This window comes from Acipenser ruthenus, chromosome 14, assembly GCF_902713425.1.
Source record: "Acipenser ruthenus chromosome 14, fAciRut3.2 maternal haplotype, whole genome shotgun sequence".
Lineage (NCBI taxonomy): Eukaryota > Metazoa > Chordata > Actinopteri > Acipenseriformes > Acipenseridae > Acipenser > Acipenser ruthenus.
The window spans coordinates 5,870,342-5,892,619 of NC_081202.1; the positions used below are offsets into that span (position 1 = coordinate 5,870,342).

Consider the following 22,278-nt stretch of genomic DNA (forward strand, 5'->3'; position numbering starts at 1 on the left):
CCTAGAGCTGTACCATCTTGGAGTCTAAACAAAACAGTCAAGAACAGTAAAGCAAGGTTGGGCCTAGTCACTAATTGGATTACAGACTTCCAAGACAAAAGTGCAGAAGGAAGAAGAGTTGGTGACTCAGCCTGAGAAGATGCAAATACAGATCCTGCTAGGACTGATCTCCAACATAGGCCTATATTATCAATAATCCATTTCACAAGAATATCAAAGGAGGTTTCAATCTAACAGACCTACAGTAGTACTACCGAAATATGTAGGCACTGTGGGCATTAATCTGTATGAGTACTATTGGCCATCTGTAGAAAACAATGTACAGTAGTTGGGAATTTGCTAGGTCTGATGTTTTCACATACTTGACAGTATGAGATATATATATGTATTGTAACTTAGCGGGTATTCCGGTAACAAAGGCTCGGTTTAATATCCCACAGTGAGCAATTCAATAAAATAAACGTAACCAATCATAACGAACACAGGTTAAATGAAAGAGTTGAACGAACAGGCAAGTAACACACACAAAGCGAACAGTCCCTGCGTGTCTCCTCGAGTCCTCTCCAGCCCCCGCCTCTCCCCTCCCCCTCCTCTGTTCCTTCCTGTTTACATATGCTTGAAACCAAAAGAAAACCAATTTCTTGGAATTTTTTTTAATTTAGGGATGTTTCCAGTACACATTCCAGTAAACATTTTCTTGGCTTATAAATGTGCAGTACAATGTTACGTGAGTATTGTGAAAAAAACAATGTATACCATTGCTAAACTCCTTTTATAGTGTCATTGTTCACCTTTGATTCTAATGAGAGTTTAGTTTGTTGTGATGAGATGGTTATGAGAGACTTTTTATATATAAAAAGGTAAAGTAAGATTGTAATATGCAAACCAACTTCATCACAACTGGATAAATCGGTTCTTCAGATATGTAAAAATATAAGTGTAGCTTTTTTTTTTTTTTTTTTTTTTAAAGTAAATTAATAATACTGTATAAGGATTTCCAGTTTTTTATAAAACAAACATTATGTCATTATGACACCGTCAACAAAAAAGGAGAGGTGTCTTAGTTGGTCCACTACTACTGTATGATTCCCGATCCTTGAGCAGACAGGGTGACAAAGTTACTGATTAAATAAAGGTACAGTACCGATCAGAGCTGAACAATAACTGTTTAGCATTGCTGAATTTCTTTATAAACTATTATCATTTTACATGTTTACAAACCGAGTTCCTGTCACCCCCACCCACTAATGTGCGTTTGTGTTTTAGTGTGTTTATATTGTATCAGACAACACTAAATCAACACTTACATTCCAAACACGATATTTGATTATGCCACTAAAGCCAGTATTTACATATCATGTGGCTGGTATACCAACAGTTTACTTTAGAACATTCATCAAGAACTTAGCTAGGCTAGTGACTTTGTGTTGTGTTATTTTCTTATTTCTTAATTTCGTTTTAAAATCAAAGTAATTCAACGATTTAATTGAGGGTGGTCAAACACAGTTTTATTGTTTCTTTCTTTTGTTCTTGCAGTCACATCCAGACAGTCATCCAGTCTTCACAACAGAAAACAAAAACATTGTTTATGCAACAGATATAAAAAACTAAAATGTATTTAAAAAATCTTCCAAAATAAAATACAAATGCCCACCATTCCTGTATAACCATAAATCAAAAATACCTTCATACCCAAATCACTGCATCGCGACCCAATATAAATCAAAGGGGGTTTAACAGGTCCTTATTAATTAACCCTTTGCAGTCCATTTTTTAAGTGCGTGTCAGGCGCGTCAGGTCCAATTTATTTTCACACATGCAGTTAATTTTAGACGCGCTGTTTAAAAGTATTTTTTTTCCAGTCAAACGGGTTTAAAAGGCCCTGCATATCAACAAAGCACTCACTAGGCATCTCCAGCCCCGCCCCACCCTTTCGTTCACTATAGCTTTCAGATATGCTAAGAAATAAATAATAATAGTCGTACTCCTGATCACGCGTTTTATCACCAAACACCTCAATAATGCAATCCAAGTCATTATTTTATTACTATAACATCTCAAAAAAGCTCTGCAAATGTCTGTGATATTCTCTGAGCGCTGATTCAGTAGCAGCCAGCTTGTTTCCTTATGGCCGCCGTTATCTGATGCCAGGGGGAAGTATGACTATTCATGAGATACGCCCTTTTGTTTTTTTTTCGGCTTGTCTCGGCTCCTGTCGCTCCCACTCGGCCATTGAATGGTTTTCTTGGCTTTTTCCGGAGGAAAAACGACTAGAAACCCGTTTTTTGCGTCTTTTTGATAGGAATAATTGCAATGTCGGACCAGGTCCGACATAGGACCGCAAAGGGTTAATATCAAATGATAATAACAATGGATGGCAATTTTAAAGTAAGATTTGAACATAGATAAAAAGGGAGAATAATTCCATGTGGCTTACCTTCATAACAGAAAACAAACACATTGACTTCTGACATGCGGGAGGTCACACTAGAATAGAGGGTACAGTAACACATTTCCCCTGGGGGTCTCAATTAAACCAGCTCCACCTGGTGGTAAGAAACAGAAACTGTACTCTGGGGTAAGAAGTGATTGTTCACACCAGTCTTTGATCTCCGAGTGCATTCGAGGCCAGTAGAATCTTGCCCGAATTAAAGCAAATGTTCTGTTCAGGCCAGATGGCTTGAATCATCATGCAGAGCCTTCTTTGCAACCACTCTCTGTTTCTCTGGCAGAACTAACTGATCTATTGCATTTCTCTGTACATCCCTAATTTTGCGGTACAAGATTCCTTTACCACTAACCTCCTCCACTCTTTTAGGAGCAAGCAGACCTGCTCTCCCTCAACCAGTCTTTCACTTCGCCTAGGCTTGCTGCCCTGTGTCTTGTAGTATAGCGCTCTTCCTATCACAGGATCTTCTCTCTGGGCTACCCTCACCTCCTCTTTAGTCATTGCTGGTAAAACATCAGTTCCAGAACCCATAAAGGCCTCAGGAGAACAGACCGGTGACTGTTCAGACTCTGCTTCTGAGTGGGAGGCCTTCAGTTCAGGAGATCCAGCCGCATCTGCCGAAAGGTTTTGTGGAGATGTTACACATGTCTTCACGGTGTGTGTGTGAGTGTGTTGCGAACAGATAACAAGAGCTTCAGCTACATCCTGCCTTGGCATTCTGGACAGATCATCCGCATTTGCATTAGAATTCCCATGTCTATACTGAATGTCAAAATCAAACATAACTAGTTGTGAAACTCAGCGCTGGCCAGTTTGGCAGAGGTCTTGACATACTTAAGTGGATTGTTATCTGTAAGAACAAAGAATTTGTGTCCAAAAAGATGGTCATAAAACTTCTGTTACTGCCCACTTTAGGGTCAGAAACTCAAGTTTGTGTGCTGGACTCAGGCCCCTACTTGCGTACACGATCACTCTTTCACAACCATTCTGGATTTGAGCTAGTACCGCACCAAGACCTTCTCCCGAAGCATCGACCTGGAGTAAAAAAAGGTAAGTTGTAGTCAGCATAGCCCAGCACTGGTGCTGTGGTAAGCTTTTCCTTTAATATCTGAAAGGCTTTCTCGTGTTCCTCTCTCCAACAGAAAGGGGGCACAGGAACAGCAGGCTTCTTAGTCCCTCTTTTCTTTGTGCAGGGATCCCCAGACGTCAGGCGGTACAACGGTGCAGCAGCCGCTGCATATCCCTCAATAAATCTTCTGTAGTAGCCAGAGAAACCAGGACTTCACTCCACCAGAAACTGCTGGACTCTACGGTTGGCTGGCCTCCTCCAGTCTTTCACCTTATTGAGTTTTTCTGGATGTCATAATCCCTTTAGCAGATACTACATGGCCTAGATACTGCACTTCTTTCCTAAGCAGATGGCATTTTTGGGGTAAGATCTGAACATAGATAAAAAGGGAGAATAATTCCATGTGGCTTACCTTCACAACAGAAAACAAAAACATTGACCTCTGACATGCGGGTGGTCACAATAGAGGGTACAGTAAGACATTTCCCCAGGGGGTCTCAAATAAACCAGCTCCCCCTGGTGGTAAGAAACAGAAAGTGTACTCTAGGCTACACACAGAAAGGTTTTTATTACAGTTTGTACATCCAAAAATGTTTATTCTGTATGCATGCAAATTGGATTATTGGGGAAATAAACAAACAATTATAAAGGGTTCTATTTTTGCACTGGCAAAGGCATTACACATAATTAATAAGGTCCTCTCTTTAGTTTAGCTGCTCTTATTGGTAATGTCTCCCCTTGTAAATAGATGTACAGAACTAACACAATGAAAAGAGAAACATTCAAATTAGTCAAAGCTGTGGTAGGGCAATCTTTGTTGTTAAAAACGGAATGATCCCAAGACAACCAGAATGTAGCCATTGAATTTATGAATTATTACAGAAACAGCTAGAACAAAATACAAACACAATGATTAACCAAGGACTGGGAAATATTCCATGCATGTCAGTAATTTAGGATATAGAAGGTTCACAAAATGTCATATAAAAGACAAACAAGGTCATTGAAGCTGATGAGGATTTCAATGCTTATGACGTAAATAACCAACACATTCTGTGCCACCGTTTTGTGGTGCCAAATGACCCCAGCAGGTCTTCAGTATGAAGACAAATATGCGCTGTCAATATCAACATCCCACTTGCTAACAAACCTGTGAAAAACTAGCCCAGGCTTCAAGCTCCAATTAACAGATATGCTGGCAAAGTTCCAGATAACAAGTTATTGTTGTTACTGTGTCAAGTACAATTACTTTGAGATGTATTACAACACAACAAAAGGCCAGTTTAGATCGCATAGTCTTCTGAAACCTGGTTGATTGTATTGCCAGCCCAATACACGGAGTGTATAATTCACATGGTTGTTTAACTGGAACAGAGAGTTCATTTAGGATGATGTATTATATTCTGGTCTAATACTCCAAGTCATACACAATGTGTGGCCTTTCAGATAATACTGTAGTTACACACTAAATCTGTTGCCAGTATGGAGTTTAATGAGGGACAAGCAAAAAGGGATCTAGTTTAATTTGCCAGATACAAAAGGAAAATGAATATTATTTGACGCAATTGTCTAATATGAACCTCAATGAGATGGAACACCATTGTACAACTGTATGTCGTCAGTTAATCAATAGGTCATTACTGGCTTTGGCTGTCTCAAATGAAGATACAGACCCTGTGTAAACTTTCTGTCCACAATTACCCAGTACAAACAAAAACTCTGAAACTCCACTATCAGACAAACATACTTCTATAATAAAGGCTTATTCTTTGCACTAACAAAAAAGAGAAGTGAAAGAAAAAAAACATTTTTGGTTGTTCATGTTGTCTTTTGCAATCGAAATTGAGTACAGTATCAGTTTTACAGGAGCACATTGTTCCGCAGAATGAGCTTGTATGCACACACACAGCAAATTTTCCATGCTTATGTAACATGTACAGTACGTCCTACTTCTCTCTGCAGGGAACGATTCACAAGCTGTGCAACAGGTTGTGCTGTACGATACAGTGCAGCCAGCCCATGTCACCTTTTGTCCATCGACTGTGTGATAATGAGTGTACGGAGTGACCCATGCAAACAGCTGTTTTGTAAATCAAAGCTTTTCTTTATTGTTTCAAAAGAGATTAAAACAGCTAGATAAGCAGTGCTTGAAGAACATTACAAATCAGCTGTTAAAACACAGCCTCCTCATCACTTCACAAAACTATATGCATACAGACTATCTGCAAGAATAAACTGGATTAAATAAATCCATAGACTGCAGGCTATGTAACATCAAAACTTAATGGCTCCCACTGGAATTGAGAAAAAGACAAGTGCGTGCTTTCAGCCCAGGCTAACCACGCTACCTCCAGCTTCTGGGTAAAGGACTGCGGGCACTTGATGGCAGTGAAGCATAAGAGCTTATCACTGAAGGTCTACATTTTAATGAGCCAACTCACATAGAGAAAAGGGGGAGCACAATATGGCATGCAGTCAGGACAAATCAAGGGGTCATTTGCAAAACCACAAAATGCCAAGATTCGAGTCATGCCTGGTCCTCTCTTTGGGGGTGACACTGTCATTTCAGTTATTGTAAATTCCATTTGAAAAGCCAGCGGGCAGCCCTGTAAGCATCCAGGTGTTTTGGATTAGTGCATGGTTTGACACAGTGTTTTAATGTTCTCAATGGTTCTTTGCTGCTGCTGCTGGTTTATTTCCTTGCTGTCTTTGACGAGGTGTGAGCATGCAAACTGTTTTAATGTGGAGTGCTGTGTATAAAAGTATAATCCAGCAAACATGTCCAAACATTGAAACTTTGGCCCTCAAATCACAAAGCGCAGACAAGGAGAATACATTATTACATTTCCATTACAAATCAAAGTAGTTGTTATTGCAGACTAAAAAAAAGTTGTACACTTCTATAAAAAAACAAAAAACACGTTTTTCTGTTGTTGGAACAGTTGAATTTTAGAGACTTAAATACAGTTATTTGTTCAAAAAAAGTTAGCCAAGATAAAATAATAAATGACAGCACATTTGAGGATTCTACATAGTACACTAGTATTTTTGATAGAGCACTATACAACAACCCCAGTAATAATGTTGTATACAATTTGTGGTATTGTTTTTTTGGGCCTCCAAACAGGAGTATATTCTTTCATTAAAGCCACAAAAATGTCCTTGTGGAGAATTGTAATAGCCAATTGGCTATTTCAGCTGTATTGGTGACCAGAACAAAATTACATTTGATATTTACCATAATGATAGTGGGGGGTTGTGTTGGACACAGCCACTTAAAAAAAAAAAAAAAAAAAATGCCCACTAAGCACAAAAACTTGGTGTTTGGGTATAATTTGTAGTCATCGTACTGTTGGAGCGGTAACTTGAGAAATGTATTATACAATATATTATTCTACCTGCTATACAAAAAACAAAAATAAAAAGCAAATTTCAGTTTCATTCGCACTGCGTCTGGACTAATTCAAGAGACAATAGAACTGCAGTTTCACACAGACTAAGCCATGTCCCCCACAGGCTGACGTGCCAGTAAAACTACCCCAGCGGCTCTGTGTGCTGGAACACTCTGATCCGCTTGTGGATCAAGCTGTGTTTCCACCAACCTTTGAGTAAAATGTGCTTTTAATTTCGCAGCATCTTGTTAATGTCTATAAATCACAGTTGCTTGGAAAACGGAGAGCTCAGTGAGCAGTTCAGGCCACCAAAGAATGTTTTCGTAGATAAAAGTAAACATCAACTGCCTTGGGTTTCTTCCTAAAATGGTAACTAGCACTGACCTACTACATACTTTCCTGGGCAGGGCAAGGTGAAGTACGCCTCGCACCCAGAATGAACTGCTGCTATGCAACCACACAAATTGCAAGCCTTCCATTGAGCTATATTATTATTAGTTCATTTTGTACTGCTTTATCCTGCATAAATTGAACTTGACTTGAAAATGTTTCACAATTGCAGGCAGCCAGAGCTCTCCAAAGTCACATGGGATGCTTAAAGTGATCTTCTCTGAATGGCAGCATCTCTAGCAGATCAGTCCGCATAGGTCTACCATGCAGAAGTTTGCATTCCTACCACACACACATAATCATTAAGCACATAAAGAATTTCCAAAACAACTAAAATGGTATCCTTCCTTGAAAATGGTTCATATTATTATTGTAGCAAACTCCCCCCACTACTGAGCACTGCTGAAAGATAAATTGCTCAACATCACTACCATTCTGCTTTGTAATTATGCTACGTTAGAAAAATTATAATTACCGGTATGCATAATTTAAATCTACTAGTAATAACTGGACTTTTTGTATTTTACTATAATATCTACTATAGTAGTGATCTTTATAGTTACAAAAATATTTGCCTTTAAATGGTTTTGTTCAACAAACCTATAAATAGAACATAAGAAAGTTTACAAACGAGAGGAGGCCATACAGCCCATCTTGCTCGTTTGGTTGTTAGTAGCTTATTAATACCAGAATCTCATCAAGCAACTTCTTGAATGATCCCAGGGTGTCAGCTTCAACAACATTACTGGTTAGTTGAAAAATTTGCTTAGCTGAGAATGTAAACACTGCAGTGTGTAGCCTTCAGGGGCAGCCGGCACATGTGTGTATTGCACATTGAATAAAAAAGGGCTATAGTTTGTTTTTAACAGAACACGTTGCAGGACTGTTTGCTTTACTGGCTCTTGGGTGTTTGGGATACATGGGGAGACACACACTCACTTGCTTCTGTTTACGGTATGCTGGAGCACGTTTATAATTGGGAGTGCAGGAAGTGACCAGTCCACCAGGGACTTTTTCCCTGCTAAGGGCAGTTCTAAGCTGTACGATAATAAAGAGGGACTCCACCTCCACCTCCATCTACATGAGGGAATTGCCAGTAGCAAGGCTAGGTCTTCATAAACAAATAAAACAACTGGCTATCAGGAAGCAACACGTCTAAGTTGTTAATGTATTCATGTAACAAATTGCATGAAACCTATACCCAGCTTCCCACCTTACTAAACCCAATAATCAGCAAAACCCATTAAGCTAAAAGTACCACCAGACCCTAGTCATGTGATTCTGAATCAAGTCAGCTTGGCCTGCTCTTTCAATTGAAGAAATATTCACTTATTGCACAGCTTTTTTTTTTTTTTTTTTTTAATTTCAGCTCCTTAACCTTAAAGCCAGGCCATTCCATCTCCGCTAAGCAAATCTTTATCAATCAGCATGTGAAAAGCATCTGGCAGGGACGTGCTGCGCATTCCTGAGAGTGTTTCACTTGTTGAGTGGTGAGACGAGCGTTACACACAGACTGTCTTTGAGACTAACTGTAACTGCAGATCTTCATCTTATTCGCTGGCGTTTTGCAAAGCTCAGCATATTGTTCTTTACCCTTATTGCTCATTTACTGAGGAGCTAGAAAAAATAAACTGGTATCGTTAATTAGAAAATAACTCTGTCGAGACAGACCCAATAGAGGCTCTATTCAAAGATTAGGCCAGTTTTACCACAGTATTTCATTAGAGTTTAAAGATTTCTGGTTCCCTGTCTTAAGAGTGTAGTTTTAAGTGCTGCTCTTTGCTGGATACAATCACCGCACTGAAACATTTTCGCTGTTAGTTTAACCCAGTACTAATTAACGTTGAGCACTGTTATTTTAAAATGTGATACTCTTATTTTACTGCCCCATTACTTTAAGATATTAAAGTGGTTCTGTTCCTCCTTTCAATAAATGCAATGTTTTTGTTTTTTTTGTTTTTTTCCTTCCTCTAGCTGGCTTACCTAAAGTAGAATTGCATACCAGCTACTTACTTCACGCCCGGGTTGAACATTTCCCTTCCTGTTTTCAGCAGGTGTCGTTTCCATGACCACCAGAGTGTCACTTACAGCCCTAGATAGTCTTGCAGAGGCTCTTTCTGTCCCTTTAGAAAGTTGTGTCTGTTCAATTGTTACTGTCCACTTTGGTATCTGTTTTAACAATTCTGTCACTGGCTCCCCCATAAAAACACAATTTTCCCTGTCACACTGTTTAAGGTAAAGGTGAGGTAAAGGTTGCCTCCACTATATTCCAGTCACCGCTGGTGGAAGATGAGGGGAAAGTGATTTTTTTTAAACACCACATAGAATTCTGTAAATGTTAGACCTGGTTCAAAAGACCAGGCTTGAATCTCATACCAAATTTCCATCCAAGTAATTCATTTTTTTTAGTACCCCCAGTGGCAGTTCCCTTCTGCCTTTCCAAATGGATTGGGAACAATTCTCAGTTCATAAAACCTGAGCAAGATTGCTCAATCACAATGTACAGTCCTAGTACAACCCTTGGAGAAAAACAACAAGTGTCCATATAGGAATGATGCACAGGGGGCAAAAACAATACCTGTGAGTATCAGTGTATGTAGTTTTATTTTTAACCTAAAGAGATCCTATTGTTCATTGACCTTTGCTTTGAACAGTGATCGTAGCGGTCGGACTACTGTATGGTCAGATAAGCAAAGTATTAGAAGACTTGAAGATACAGCAACAGCTGAAAATAATGAACCTTTACATCTTCCATATGCCAGGATGGAGTTAAAATGTTATACTTTAAAATCACACAAAAAATATACTGCATCTTCTAAAAATATTAATCTATGCAAAATATTTCAATATAGAATAACTGAGCCACTTCTCTGACACTGGTACATATGACAGTAGCAGGATCATGCCAGAACAAGCATTTCTTTGATCTACATGTAAAACACAGGTACTGTAGTATGCCAAATACAGTATGTTTCTTGGAACCTGTGCATGCAGCTCCTGCACATAATTATAGAAGGGTTAAAACAAACACCAAAGGATTATATTTTAGTAGAAAAATACTAAATATATTTAAATGTATATAATCTGAAAAGCATACTCGGCCAGCCCAAATTCATTGAAGGTGGTTTCATACTCCATTTTCCTGAACCTGTCAGCACAAGACCCTATATATGTTGTAATCAACGCATTGTGCCTACAGCATTCTATCACCAGTTCAAACCCACGGCATCTTTGAAATGAATTATTCCAGTAATACTCTCCTCAAAGATCTTTTATCAAGCATCAAAAATCCAGGTCCGGTTGTGAGCCTCCAACAAAAGCTTTATCCAACATCTTAAATCACATTTATTTATTAATTTAAGATCTGAAAATCAAGACAATCTATAAAATGAATAAAACAGACACAAAGAAATAGCAGGAAATCACAGAACATGTTTAAAAGCTACATTCCAAAGGTACTGTATGTGTTTGGTTAAGACTACTGTATATAGCATGATTTGTGTTATAGTACACCACACTTCTGTAACACATTATATAAAGACAAAGTATTTCTCATTAGAAACCCAATATATTTTCCCATTAAGAGTGAATGCTATCTTTACTCTTGCACAGTGTTACTCAAACATTATGTTCAGTTGTAGATGGCATTTGATAAGCGCTGCCTTTTATGCTTCATTTAGGGCACCTCATTAGAAACCAAAGATATTTAACCACCTGTCCTCAGACACTGTTGAGAGCCCTTTGGCCCCAGCTACTGTAAATTAACACTCAGTTTACTGTACACATGTCATATACTTTAGGCTACAAGTCTTAAATACTTTTTTTACCTAGATTGCTCCAGTAAAAACCCAACTGTGTAAAATGGGTAATTGTATGTAAAATAATGTGATATCTGTATAATGTGAAATAATGTATAATGTGATATCTTGTAACAATTGTAAGTCGCCCTGGATAAGGGCGTCTGCTAAGAAATAAATAATAATATAATATAACTCTACCTCACCTCAATCTTGGGTTTCTGTTTACGTGGTTCTGACTGGACCACTGCCACTGCTAAGTGAATGGTTGAATAATGAGAAGCCTTCATGGTGTTTGTTATGAGCACGCTGAATTCAGTTTATATTATGTCTACAGTACTTACTAATCTTGTTTTTACCGTACTGTTGGCCCTCAGACTTCTTTCCTCCATTTTCAGTATCTCGTACACTCTGTGTTAGCTCACACTGACAGCTAGTGAATCCAGTCTTACCTAAACATAAGACCATTTCAATAGAGCATTTGACATGCTGTATCCTTAAAACGTAAAACCAGACGATAAGTGTTATTATTCCAGAAGGAATATCATACATGCCTGCCTAGTGCCAAAGGTATAAACACCACACTGTGTCAGAAACACAAAAATCAGCATGACCAACATGCAGAGCACGTCAAATCAATATTTAATCGAAGCTGTATACAGTGTATGCACCCAGCAGAACAAGCGGCTTTGTGACACTTTATGCAGTTCTGGCAGCAATGCCAGCATTTCTTAGTTATTGATTTTCCTCATTTAAAACAATGCAACCATTCAGACGGTAATTAAACAAATCATCTAGATAGTGGAACATGGAATTCTGTTTAGCTCAATAAGCCTAAGTAATGGTGCCACAGATAGTAATCCGCAGAACAATGCAAATTTTGCACAATGCGGCGAAGCAAAATGTATGATTATTTAAACGACTATGCAATGCTTCTCTTTGTACGTTCGTCAATATCAAATCCTGTAATATCCAAATTACAGTAACAGCTACAGTACAATGTGTGTCAAAGGTACTCTAGCAGCTCCAATTAGAGACAGTTCAACATTCCTGGAAAAACAGCTTGAACAAGGGTCCACTTTTGTGTTCTTTGGATCTAGCACAGCATTATTTTAATTGTTGCAATCCAGGGTGAAGCGCTGCTTTCATAAACCACACTTATCAGTCATTAAGAGAAACACACTTCCTGACAACAGTATATGAACAAAAGCCAGAGCCTGCAGCCCATAGAAGCCCCCGCAGGAAGTTCAGTGCTCTTCAGGACATGAAAGCATAAAGAGGGGTTTCTGATCCTACAGGAGCCCTTATTTAATTGCCAGGAGGAGACAGCGGGACACCTAACAATGCAGCCCCGCCAATAGGCAGTTGCATAATTGATGGTCAAGGGTAGAGTGCATTCCTTTGCAGCCAGTTTCATTTACCAGCCCCTCTCTCTTTCATCACACCTTGCTCATGCTGTGCTGTAAATGCTACAGCTTAACTTTTTAAAGGCAAAATTAACCCAAACTGCTATTTTCTAATGTCCAAAGAAATGTATTTGGAGGAATTCATTATTTTTTGCGCTTGACTCTTTATTTGAGGATGAAAAAAACAAATGTTTTACATCTCAAGTAGAGTTCTTAAGCATATGCAGTATATTTCGGCACAGTTGTAATGCAGATTTATGAAATACAGTAGTAAGAGAATGAAATAAAGTACAAGTGTCTTGTATTCTTGAGATTATTTTTACTCATTAGAAAGATATAATTAGGGCTTCTGTTTTTCGGTTTTTATCAATTGTATTTTTCGGTGCTTATTTTGAGCTATTTTCGAGTTTTATGTAAATCATTTTTTTGGGGGCTTTCGTTTTTGATATACTGTATGAAATGAGTGTTTTCTTTCTTTTTTTCTGTCAAACTATGTAAAGTATTAACTTGTCAGTACTTGCACACTTAAGTTGTACCTTCTTTCCTTTGCTGTCTTCCACAACCAAAGCCCTATGGTCACCGGCACATTCTTCTGGGATTTTTGTACATTCCGCCACAATTCTATTTTAAATATCCTCTGTATCTTAACTGTAAATCCCGCTAACAAGCCCCAATTCATGATTGTAATCTTGTTTTAATTCTTGCAAGTGGGGTCTCCAATAGAAATGTAGGAATGTTCTGTCACTCAGTAGTTAGGGCGGGTTTAAAGTATTCAGAACGAATCAATGATAGATACAAGTCAGGAAGGCGGGACATTGCCCAGCAGCACTGGTAAATGTATTTATTATTTTTGTAGTGGGTTTTATTTTTTAATGGGAAAAGGGTAAAGTCAACATGCATTGATTAACCATTTCAATAGTTTTTTTGGTTTTTATTGGCTATCCACGGATTCCATTTTTTTTTGTATCGGGGTGTTTTATTGGGTTTTATCGGTTAAAACCGAAAATCAGAAGCCCTAGATATAATGCATATAATTAAGAATATCATTCTTTAGATGTATAAGGTACCTAAATCAATAACAAAAACTGTTCCGGGCATAGAATACTGACAAAACATCTGAAACAATCATACAGAAATATTAAAACATTTGTTTCCCAGGGACACTAAAAAACCATTATGCTTACTAACTGATACTAGAATGTCTTGTAGCAACAAAACACGCACAGAAATGTTGGCAACTACAGTAAATAACTGCTACTAGCATAATGCATGTCATGGTGCATTGATTTGAGCTGCAAGTCTCCCATTCCCCACATTAGTGACAAACTAAGCTGTCCATCAAAATTAATTAAGGTGCTTGGAGCCAGCAACAAAGAGCCTGGGGAGAGAGAGGAGGACACTTTTTTAAAAAGTTTGCCTGAAAGTCTGAACATCGCAGCCGCTCTCATTTGTCTTCAATATGATACTGTAGGCAGGTAGTCCAGAGGATGGAAGCAAAGTCTCAAAATGCCAAACTACCAACACTTGCAACACTATATAAAAGGAAAATTAGCAGCATGTGCACAGTTATTTAAAATGTGAGGAAATCAAATTAAACATTATACAATTAGGAGCAGCTGTCTGCCATTTTAACAGACTTAAAAGTACTCCAGCAAAAATATCTGGGCTCACTTAAGTTCAAATGTAGAATTTAAATTGTTTTGTTTGAATTGGCATATTCCGGATTTACACTCTAAACATTGTAGTACATGTTATTGTATTGACAGATAAAGTACATGTAGATCTACAGCCATGAATGCCTTCTGCCACCACAGGTTCCACTGTTGACTCTGTGCCAAACCATCTGGTAAAATCACTAGTGTTCGCAACTTTAAAGAACAGTAAAGCTAAGAAAATAATTCCACTAAATAGTTCATATAAATTACAGTCTCTCCGTAGGTCTCACATGTCCCTGTATGAAAAGCACAGACACACATTCTAGTAATTTAAACGTGTAGAAACTAGTTGACTTCTGGGTGTTGCTTTGGCCCTTTTCAGTAACTGACGGCTGCTTCTCCTAGGACTCAAAAAATGTGCCAGTCTAACAAAACAAAAAGTACAAATATATATATATATATATATATATATATATATATATATATATATATGTTCTGTGTCCTATAAGTTATCCAAGGCATTTTATGACGTCTCATTATTGACACTGAGCCCTCCACAATGAGTAAATGATTTTTTAATCTTAAAAAAGAAGAGGACCCAGTTAACTCTAACCAATACTTTAAGCACAGCACAAAACCAGAGGACACAGTTGGAAATTAATTGGAGACAGACTTAGGACAGAGGGTAGGAGACACTTCTTTACACAGAGAGTGGTCAGAGTATAGAATGCATTTTTCCGTTTTGCTGATGCTGAATCACTAAGCTATTAAGACCTGACTTGACAGAGTCTTGAGATAAAGCAGACGCTAGGAACCTGACAAGCACTGATGTGCTGAATGGCCTCCTCTGGTTTGTAACTACGTTCTTTAGCATTCTTGATTAACAGTCCGAACCGCAAGACAGCAGAAGATTAAATATGAAGCAGGTGCTGGAGTAGAAATACTTAGAAAACAACAAAGAACAACAATCCCTTCATTAACACAGCCAACAGGGGACAGGTACAGTACCAAGAGTATCAGCTCAAAATCTCAAACAATTACACAAGCTGCTCTGGAAATATCTGGCATTCCAGCAAGTTACACCAACATAAACTGCCAAACTACTCTTTGTGAATATTTAGCCCTGTTTAAAAAGCAAACATCTGATTTTAAAGATTGGTTGCAAATGTGGATACTGGCACAAACCCACATTTAAAAAAAATGTTACTTATAAAGTACTGCTGCTCACTGTATATCAAGAAACCAGCCCAGGTATTTCAGTAGAACAGATTCCGTCAGCAGATCTTTTATGTACAGTATTATTTCTCATTGTACTGATGAACACAGATGTATGAGTCATGTCAAATGACTAGTTTGCATAATAAATGCATTTCCTCCAGTGGGGCTGGAAGTGGCCATCAAGTACTGTGCAGGATATAAATTCCAGCATGACTGTGAGCATGTACTGTAGCTGCTGCAAAAATCATGGGCACCCAATGCAACCCTTTATAACACTGCCCCTTGTACATATACTGTACAGACACATCCTTACTATCCTTTTATTTCAGTGCAAAAACTGAATCAATCTGTTACAATCTTTCTATGCATTCACTGTTGTAAACTGTGGCAAAAGCATAGCAAAGTGTATTAAAGGATAGTGAAAGCATGATAAAGCAGCAGCACTGGGAGGGACATATGCTAAACCATGGCAACGAATAAAAAATATACTGCAATGTAAAAGCATGTGAAAAGAATGCAAAATGACCATGCAAAAAAAAAAAAAAAACAGCAGTAGGGCGTAAGCAAGAAACACAAGGTCCATGTACAGAACTGTAAGAGCACTTGCAATAAACACACCCAGCGGAATACTTCTGTGGGCCCATTACATAGGCCTGCATCTATTTAATTGAGGAAACTAGACACCAAAGGAAATGTTTAACCAAATCAGACCCATTCTGAACACTGGGGAAATGGCAGACAGTAGGCTACTTACTTTAAGAGAAACCATGTGGTTATGTAAAGACTTCCACTTGAAAACGAACTCTTGGCGAGTGATATTTAATATTCAAACTCTAGGGATATCCAATTTCTTCTCCACTAAAGTGCTATAAATTAAACAAAACACAGAATGGTCACAGGGGGGTGGAAAGAGAATTTCCTAAACAGCCACAATGTTTCAGGAGAACAATTACAAAAAAAAAATAATTCTGCCAGACAAAACTGTGCAGTATCAGTTGGCTGGTAAATGATTTAATATTTTGACTATATATGACTAGCACTTTTATTTTTTAGCTCCAGTGCCAGGTTTGCACCGCTAGTACAATAAAAAGCTACAAAGGTTTCAAAATTAGAACTGTATAGCTCAGAATGCTTTGCATTCTGAATGTTTTTTAGCCTTCACCCAAGTTGGTTTGTGGAAAATTTACACCAATCTGAATAATAGCTTGTGATTACCAGCAGTCTTAATGCAACTTCATAAGGTAAAAGATTGCTTAATGATGTTGAATTCTTACAGGTGCCCCATGATCAATACAGCACTATTGTATTGGACTACCTCCAAGTGTTCACTGTTACTAATGCTTTAAGGAATATCCTGCTCTTGGCTGAAGTGGAATCCAATCTGGAGGGCATAATAAACACACCAAATTATATAAAGAAACACATTCCAGAAAATGAAGTTCCACCATTGTCCTACGCTACACTGTGCGACATGTCTTTGGCTTGCCTGAATACTTTTCATGGGAAGCTTCTGCTGCACAGTAAGCACTTTGCCCATGGCTTGCATATAGTACAGGAATGCCAAGCCCACAAAGTCACCCACAATGTATGTGCTCCTGACTGCCTTGACCATCTACTAGTGAATAAACAAAAAAAGTGAAGAAATGAAATCCCCCTGTATACTATGTTACCGTGTTGAAAATAGTGGGTCTGTGCTGTAGGTGTTCCCTACAAATAGTAGGGTCTACTGAGATCAGCTTGTGCCACAGATAGCTATCTCAGTCAGTGATCATTTAGAAACTGTCCCGGCAGTCGATATTGTCCTTCGCTGCCTTGTTTGTTACTGTACATTCTTAAAAGTCTGTGAAGCCAAACCACTAAATAACTTTGGATCCTACTCTAGACAAAGTTTCTCTTTCAAAATGTCAACATTATCCACCCTCCCTCCCCAAGACAGCGAGTCATCTAAGATTAAAATTGGTTACAGTTAAGTTGTTTTGTGGAATGCCTTACCACAGTTCTGTAAACAATAGCTGATGAGTGTTTAATAGGAATGGAAATATGCTGTATACAAACAAACTTTCAAAATAAAACAGATGCTTGTTATTGGTGAGCTATTTTTCTGATGTAATTTGAGATACTGTATTTTCAGGTTTAATATCTGGATGCCACGTGGACAGCTCTGTATTTGAGTTAATGGGAGAATAGTTGCAAGGCATTCAAAGTATTTTTTTGAAAGCGAGGAGTAAGCAGTTGCAGCTAACAGCGAGTAAATCCCCTGCACTGACTGTTTTATGATGCTCACAGGCACAGCAGGTTAGGGGAGTCAGGAATATAAGCTTTTATAGACTGCTTCTTAGTGCTGATTTACATGCCTCTGAGTGGATTTTAAAGAGATAGCTGGATGTAGCTTGAACAGTAATTCAAAGAGAATTCACTCCCACTGTCTGGGCTATGTAAAATAATGCGTTTGCATCCCGCACAGAAACAGAATAAAACACAATGTGCCTTATGAAGTGCAGCATTAACCACAGAGCAGTAAAGTGTTTCTGGTGTTTCTAGAGTAAAAACTCATTATAATGAACTTGCATCAGAGCAGGGGGTTCTTTTTAGTGAAGCGTGCGACAGTAAATATAAAAAATAAAAACATGAATTCTGCAAACATTCTGAAGCTCCAGCTGTAATCTCACATTGATGAGCCTCTGGACTTGATGATGAGCAAGCTCAGAACAAACCTATACATGATAATCAGTAAGCAAATATATGACTCTGTGTGTGGGAAGGTTGACTTGGATTTGAAACTAATGAATTTAAAATCATAAAGATATAATAAAATAATGAACCTATTTTGATGTGAAGGTGTTCAACAGATATTCAAATCACCAAATTTGTAGGAACACCAAACTTTTCTTCCCTCTCATGCCTGTCAACTGAAGCTATCTATGCTTTTCCTTATGGTGAACGAAGACGAGAAGGTCAAATCACTTTTGAAAAGTCAACACAGCCCTGACAGCCACTTCACTTGAAGCATGTTGGGAACAGTAAAAGCTCTGATCCTTGTTGTTGTTGTTGTTGTTGTTGTTTGTTGTTGTAGGGGACTCTGTTCTTAATAAGCACAATTTCAAATTTCTTTAAAACAGACTGACTTGGGGCCCCAATTAACATTTAGCAAGAAAAGGGTGTTTTAAGGACATTAAAATTCATGCATTACATTGCACATTTGGAAACATTTATAATTTTGATTTATTATCAGTAAGGAGTTAATCGAATCCAAATAATTATACCTCCTCATTAGCTTTGTTTATTGCATGTATTTATATTATTTCTTAAAACAACTTTCTCCCAGATAATAAAAAAGCATTTTCCTGTGAGCTTTTGAAGTTATCTTTTTGGCTCATGAAACTTAAATTTGTTTGTGAATTCAAGGTTTTGCGTTTGATCGTAGTACTTTATCCTTAGTTTTCCTGCAGCTTTTTTTTTTGTAATTGTATTTTTTCCTAGTCTTGACTGGAGACAACATAAAAGTGGGCTGACATTTCAGAAGCAAAATACCTGATTTCACATCAGAAAATTAGACTGACTAATTTACAAGCAGTGCTGTTCTATCTGTACAAACTAATAGGTGTGCTCATAAATAATGCAGAGGAATGGAAACAGATAACAGCAGTATACTGATAGTGCTGGAAACCTGGTTGCTGTTTTCCATTCAGTGGATTGGCATTATCATAATTAGTTAAATTAAATGATGCATAAAAAAAGTAAATGAGGACTTCTATTTACATTACCTGTCGGCATACTGCTGGCACGTGACCTAATAGGGCAAGCGAAGGTTGCAAATTACCTCCAAGTGGGTACAGTCACCTCAGAAATACAGTGCTTACAGCTTGTTAGCTTACTTCAACACTGACCATGTTCCTTATAGATAAAAGTTAGAGTTTGTTTGAAACAGCTTCACAAAATGTATCAACAGTAACTTTTAACGGTTAGCTGGTCAACTGTCAGACTTTTTTTGCCTGCAGCAGAAAACAATGTTTTAAAATAGTTAAATGAAACTCAAATAAACCATAACTGACATCAAAAGTGAAGCGTTACAAAAATATATTTTTCTAAAAAAGGCAAATCTGTGTCAGAGACTTTTGCAGAGGTGAAAAAACAAATAAATGAACAAATGAATAAATATCTCCAACACCAAGCAGGTTGGAAATGCCCTCATCACAAACACCAGTGTAGAGTTGTGAAGCCTGGTAGGAAAAACACAATAGGGAGCTATTAAATTTGGCCTCCAGACAGACTCTCATTTAGTTGCCAAAATGATTAAGTACAGTAGCATGTCCTGTTTCATGAGTTACAAGGAAAGCATGGAAGCAACAATGTTGTAACATGGATAACTGAAAACGCATTTTTTAAAAGTCAATTCAGAAACCACAGCCTTCCCTATTCAGAATTGCAGAATTAATATTAAAAACAGCATTTCTATTTTCCCCACGGATCTCTTCCCATTCAATAACAGTTGCAATGACAGTTTTAGTATAAGAGCTCATGAAACTTGTGGGACAATGGCCACAGACAGACACGGTGTCAGCAGTGCTCAAGCCAGACAGTATGAAAGGAACTTATTTAAACCCTAAAAGTGCACATACATTTAAAACAAAACCTGTAATGGTAAGTTTTAAATTGTTACGTGGTTGTGTTCTTATTCATTCTACCACTGACGTACCCCCCCCCCCCCCTCCTCTCATCTTGATTTATCTTAATGCATTTTTTGTTTGCTGTAACCAACTAAAATCTGACAGCCCCTTTCAAATTTGAAGCTGGACTGAATCTGTAGCTACCTACTCTATTAGACAATTTTCTCTCAAGGATTCCACTGCTTTATATATATATATATATATATACACATATACAGTGCCTTGCGAAAGTATTCGGCCCCCTTGAACTTTGCGACCTTTTGCCACATTTCAGGCTTCAAACAAAGATATGAAACTGTAATTTTTTGTGAAGAATCAACAACAAGTGGGACACAATCATGAAGTGGAACGAAATTTACTGGATATTTCAAACTTTAACAAATAAAAAACTGAAAAATTGGGCGTGCAAAATTATTCAGCCCCTTTACTTTCAGTGCAGCAAACTCTCTCCAGAAGTTCAGTGAGGATCTCTGAATGATCCAATGTTGACCTAAATGACTAATGATGATAAATAGAATCCACCTGTGTGTAATCAAGTCTCCGTATAAATGCACCTGCACTGTGATAGTCTCAGAGGTCCGTTTAAAGCGCAGAGAGCATCATGAAGAACAAGGAACACACCAGGCAGGTCCGAGATACTGTTGTGGAGAAGTTTAAAGCCGGATTTGGATACAAAAAGATTTCCCAAGCTTTAAACATCCCAAGGAGCACTGTGCAAGCGATAATATTGAAATGGAAGGAGTATCAGACCACTGCAAATCTACCAAGACCTGGCCGTCCCTCTAAACTTTCAGCTCATACAAGGAGAAGACTGATCAGAGATGCAGCCAAGAGGCCCATGATCACTCTGGATGAACTGCAGAGATCTACAGCTGAGGTGGGAGACTCTGTCCATAGGACAACAATCAGTCGTATACTGCACAAATCTGGCCTTTATGGAAGAGTGGCAAGAAGAAAGCCATTTCTTAAAGATATCCATGAAAAGTGTCGTTTTCAGTTTGCCACAAGCCACCTGGGAGACACACCAAACATGTGGAAGAAGGTGCTCTGGTCAGATGAAACCAAAATCGAACTTTTTGGCAACAATGCAAAACGTTATGTTTGGCGTAAAAGCAACACAGCTCATCACCCTGAACACACCATCCCCACTGTCAAACATGGTGGTGGCAGCATCATGGTTTGGGCCTGCTTTTCTTCAGCAGGGACAGGGAAGATGGTTAAAATTGATGGGAAGATGGATGGAGCCAAATACAGGACCATTCTGGAAGGAAACCTGATGGAGTCTGCAAAAGACCTGAGACTGGGACGGAGATTTGTCTTCCAACAAGACAATGATCCAAAACATAAAGCAAAATCTACAATGGAATGGTTCACAAATAAACATATCCAGGTGTTAGAATGGCCAAGTCAAAGTCCAGACCTGAATCCAATCAAGAATCTGTGGAAAGTGCTGCTGTTCACAAATGCTCTCCATCCAACCTCACTGAGCTCGAGCTGTTTTGCAAGGAGGAATGGGCAAAAATGTCAGTCTCTCGATGTGCAAAACTGATAGAGACATACCCCAAGCGACTTACAGCTGTAATCGCAGCAAAAGGTGGCGCTACAAAGTATTAACTTAAGGGGGCTGAATAATTTTGCACGCCCAATTTTTCAGTTTTTTATTTGTTAAAAAAGTTTGAAATATCCAATAAATTTCGTTCCACTTCATGATTGTGTCCCACTTGTTGTTGATTCTTCACAAAAAATTACAGTTTCATATCTTTATGTTTGAAGCCTGAAATGTGGCAAAAGGTCGCAAAGTTCAAGGGGGCCGAATACTTTCGCAAGGCACTGTATATATAAACACAAGAGTGGCATCTAACATTCTGCATGTAGAAACAGTGTCAAGTTAAACATATTCAATTCAGAGAGTAAAAAAACAGGGCATAATGTTGCAAATGGGACTTTCATTAAGGCTACTGTAGGGCAGATGCTCCACTGTATTCCTTCCACATGTCAATCACTGTACCGTGAAGACTCATTACTGCAAAGGCCCTACCTCTTCTCATCCTCCAAAGCCACTTTCTACTGCACTTTTTTTGCTACTATATATTGATTGTTTTGCATAAAGTTAAAAAGCTATTAACTTCAATTTTCCTATCTTTAGCTTTTGAGTAACCCATGGGTGTACCTTAGAATTCATGATCTGCCTGTTGCCATGTGTTTGGCTACTTATTTTATACAAACATTAAAGTT

The 22,278-nt window shown here is 38.2% G+C and overlaps 1 protein-coding gene across 1 annotated transcript in view; it reads right to left on the bottom strand.

Annotated features, from left to right (window-relative positions):
- The window catches only part of LOC117420058 (PRKC apoptosis WT1 regulator protein), a 64,208-nt gene that overhangs the window by 26,906 nt on the left and 15,024 nt on the right, over nt 1-22,278 (bottom strand). The gene's annotated exons all lie outside the window — the stretch shown is intronic.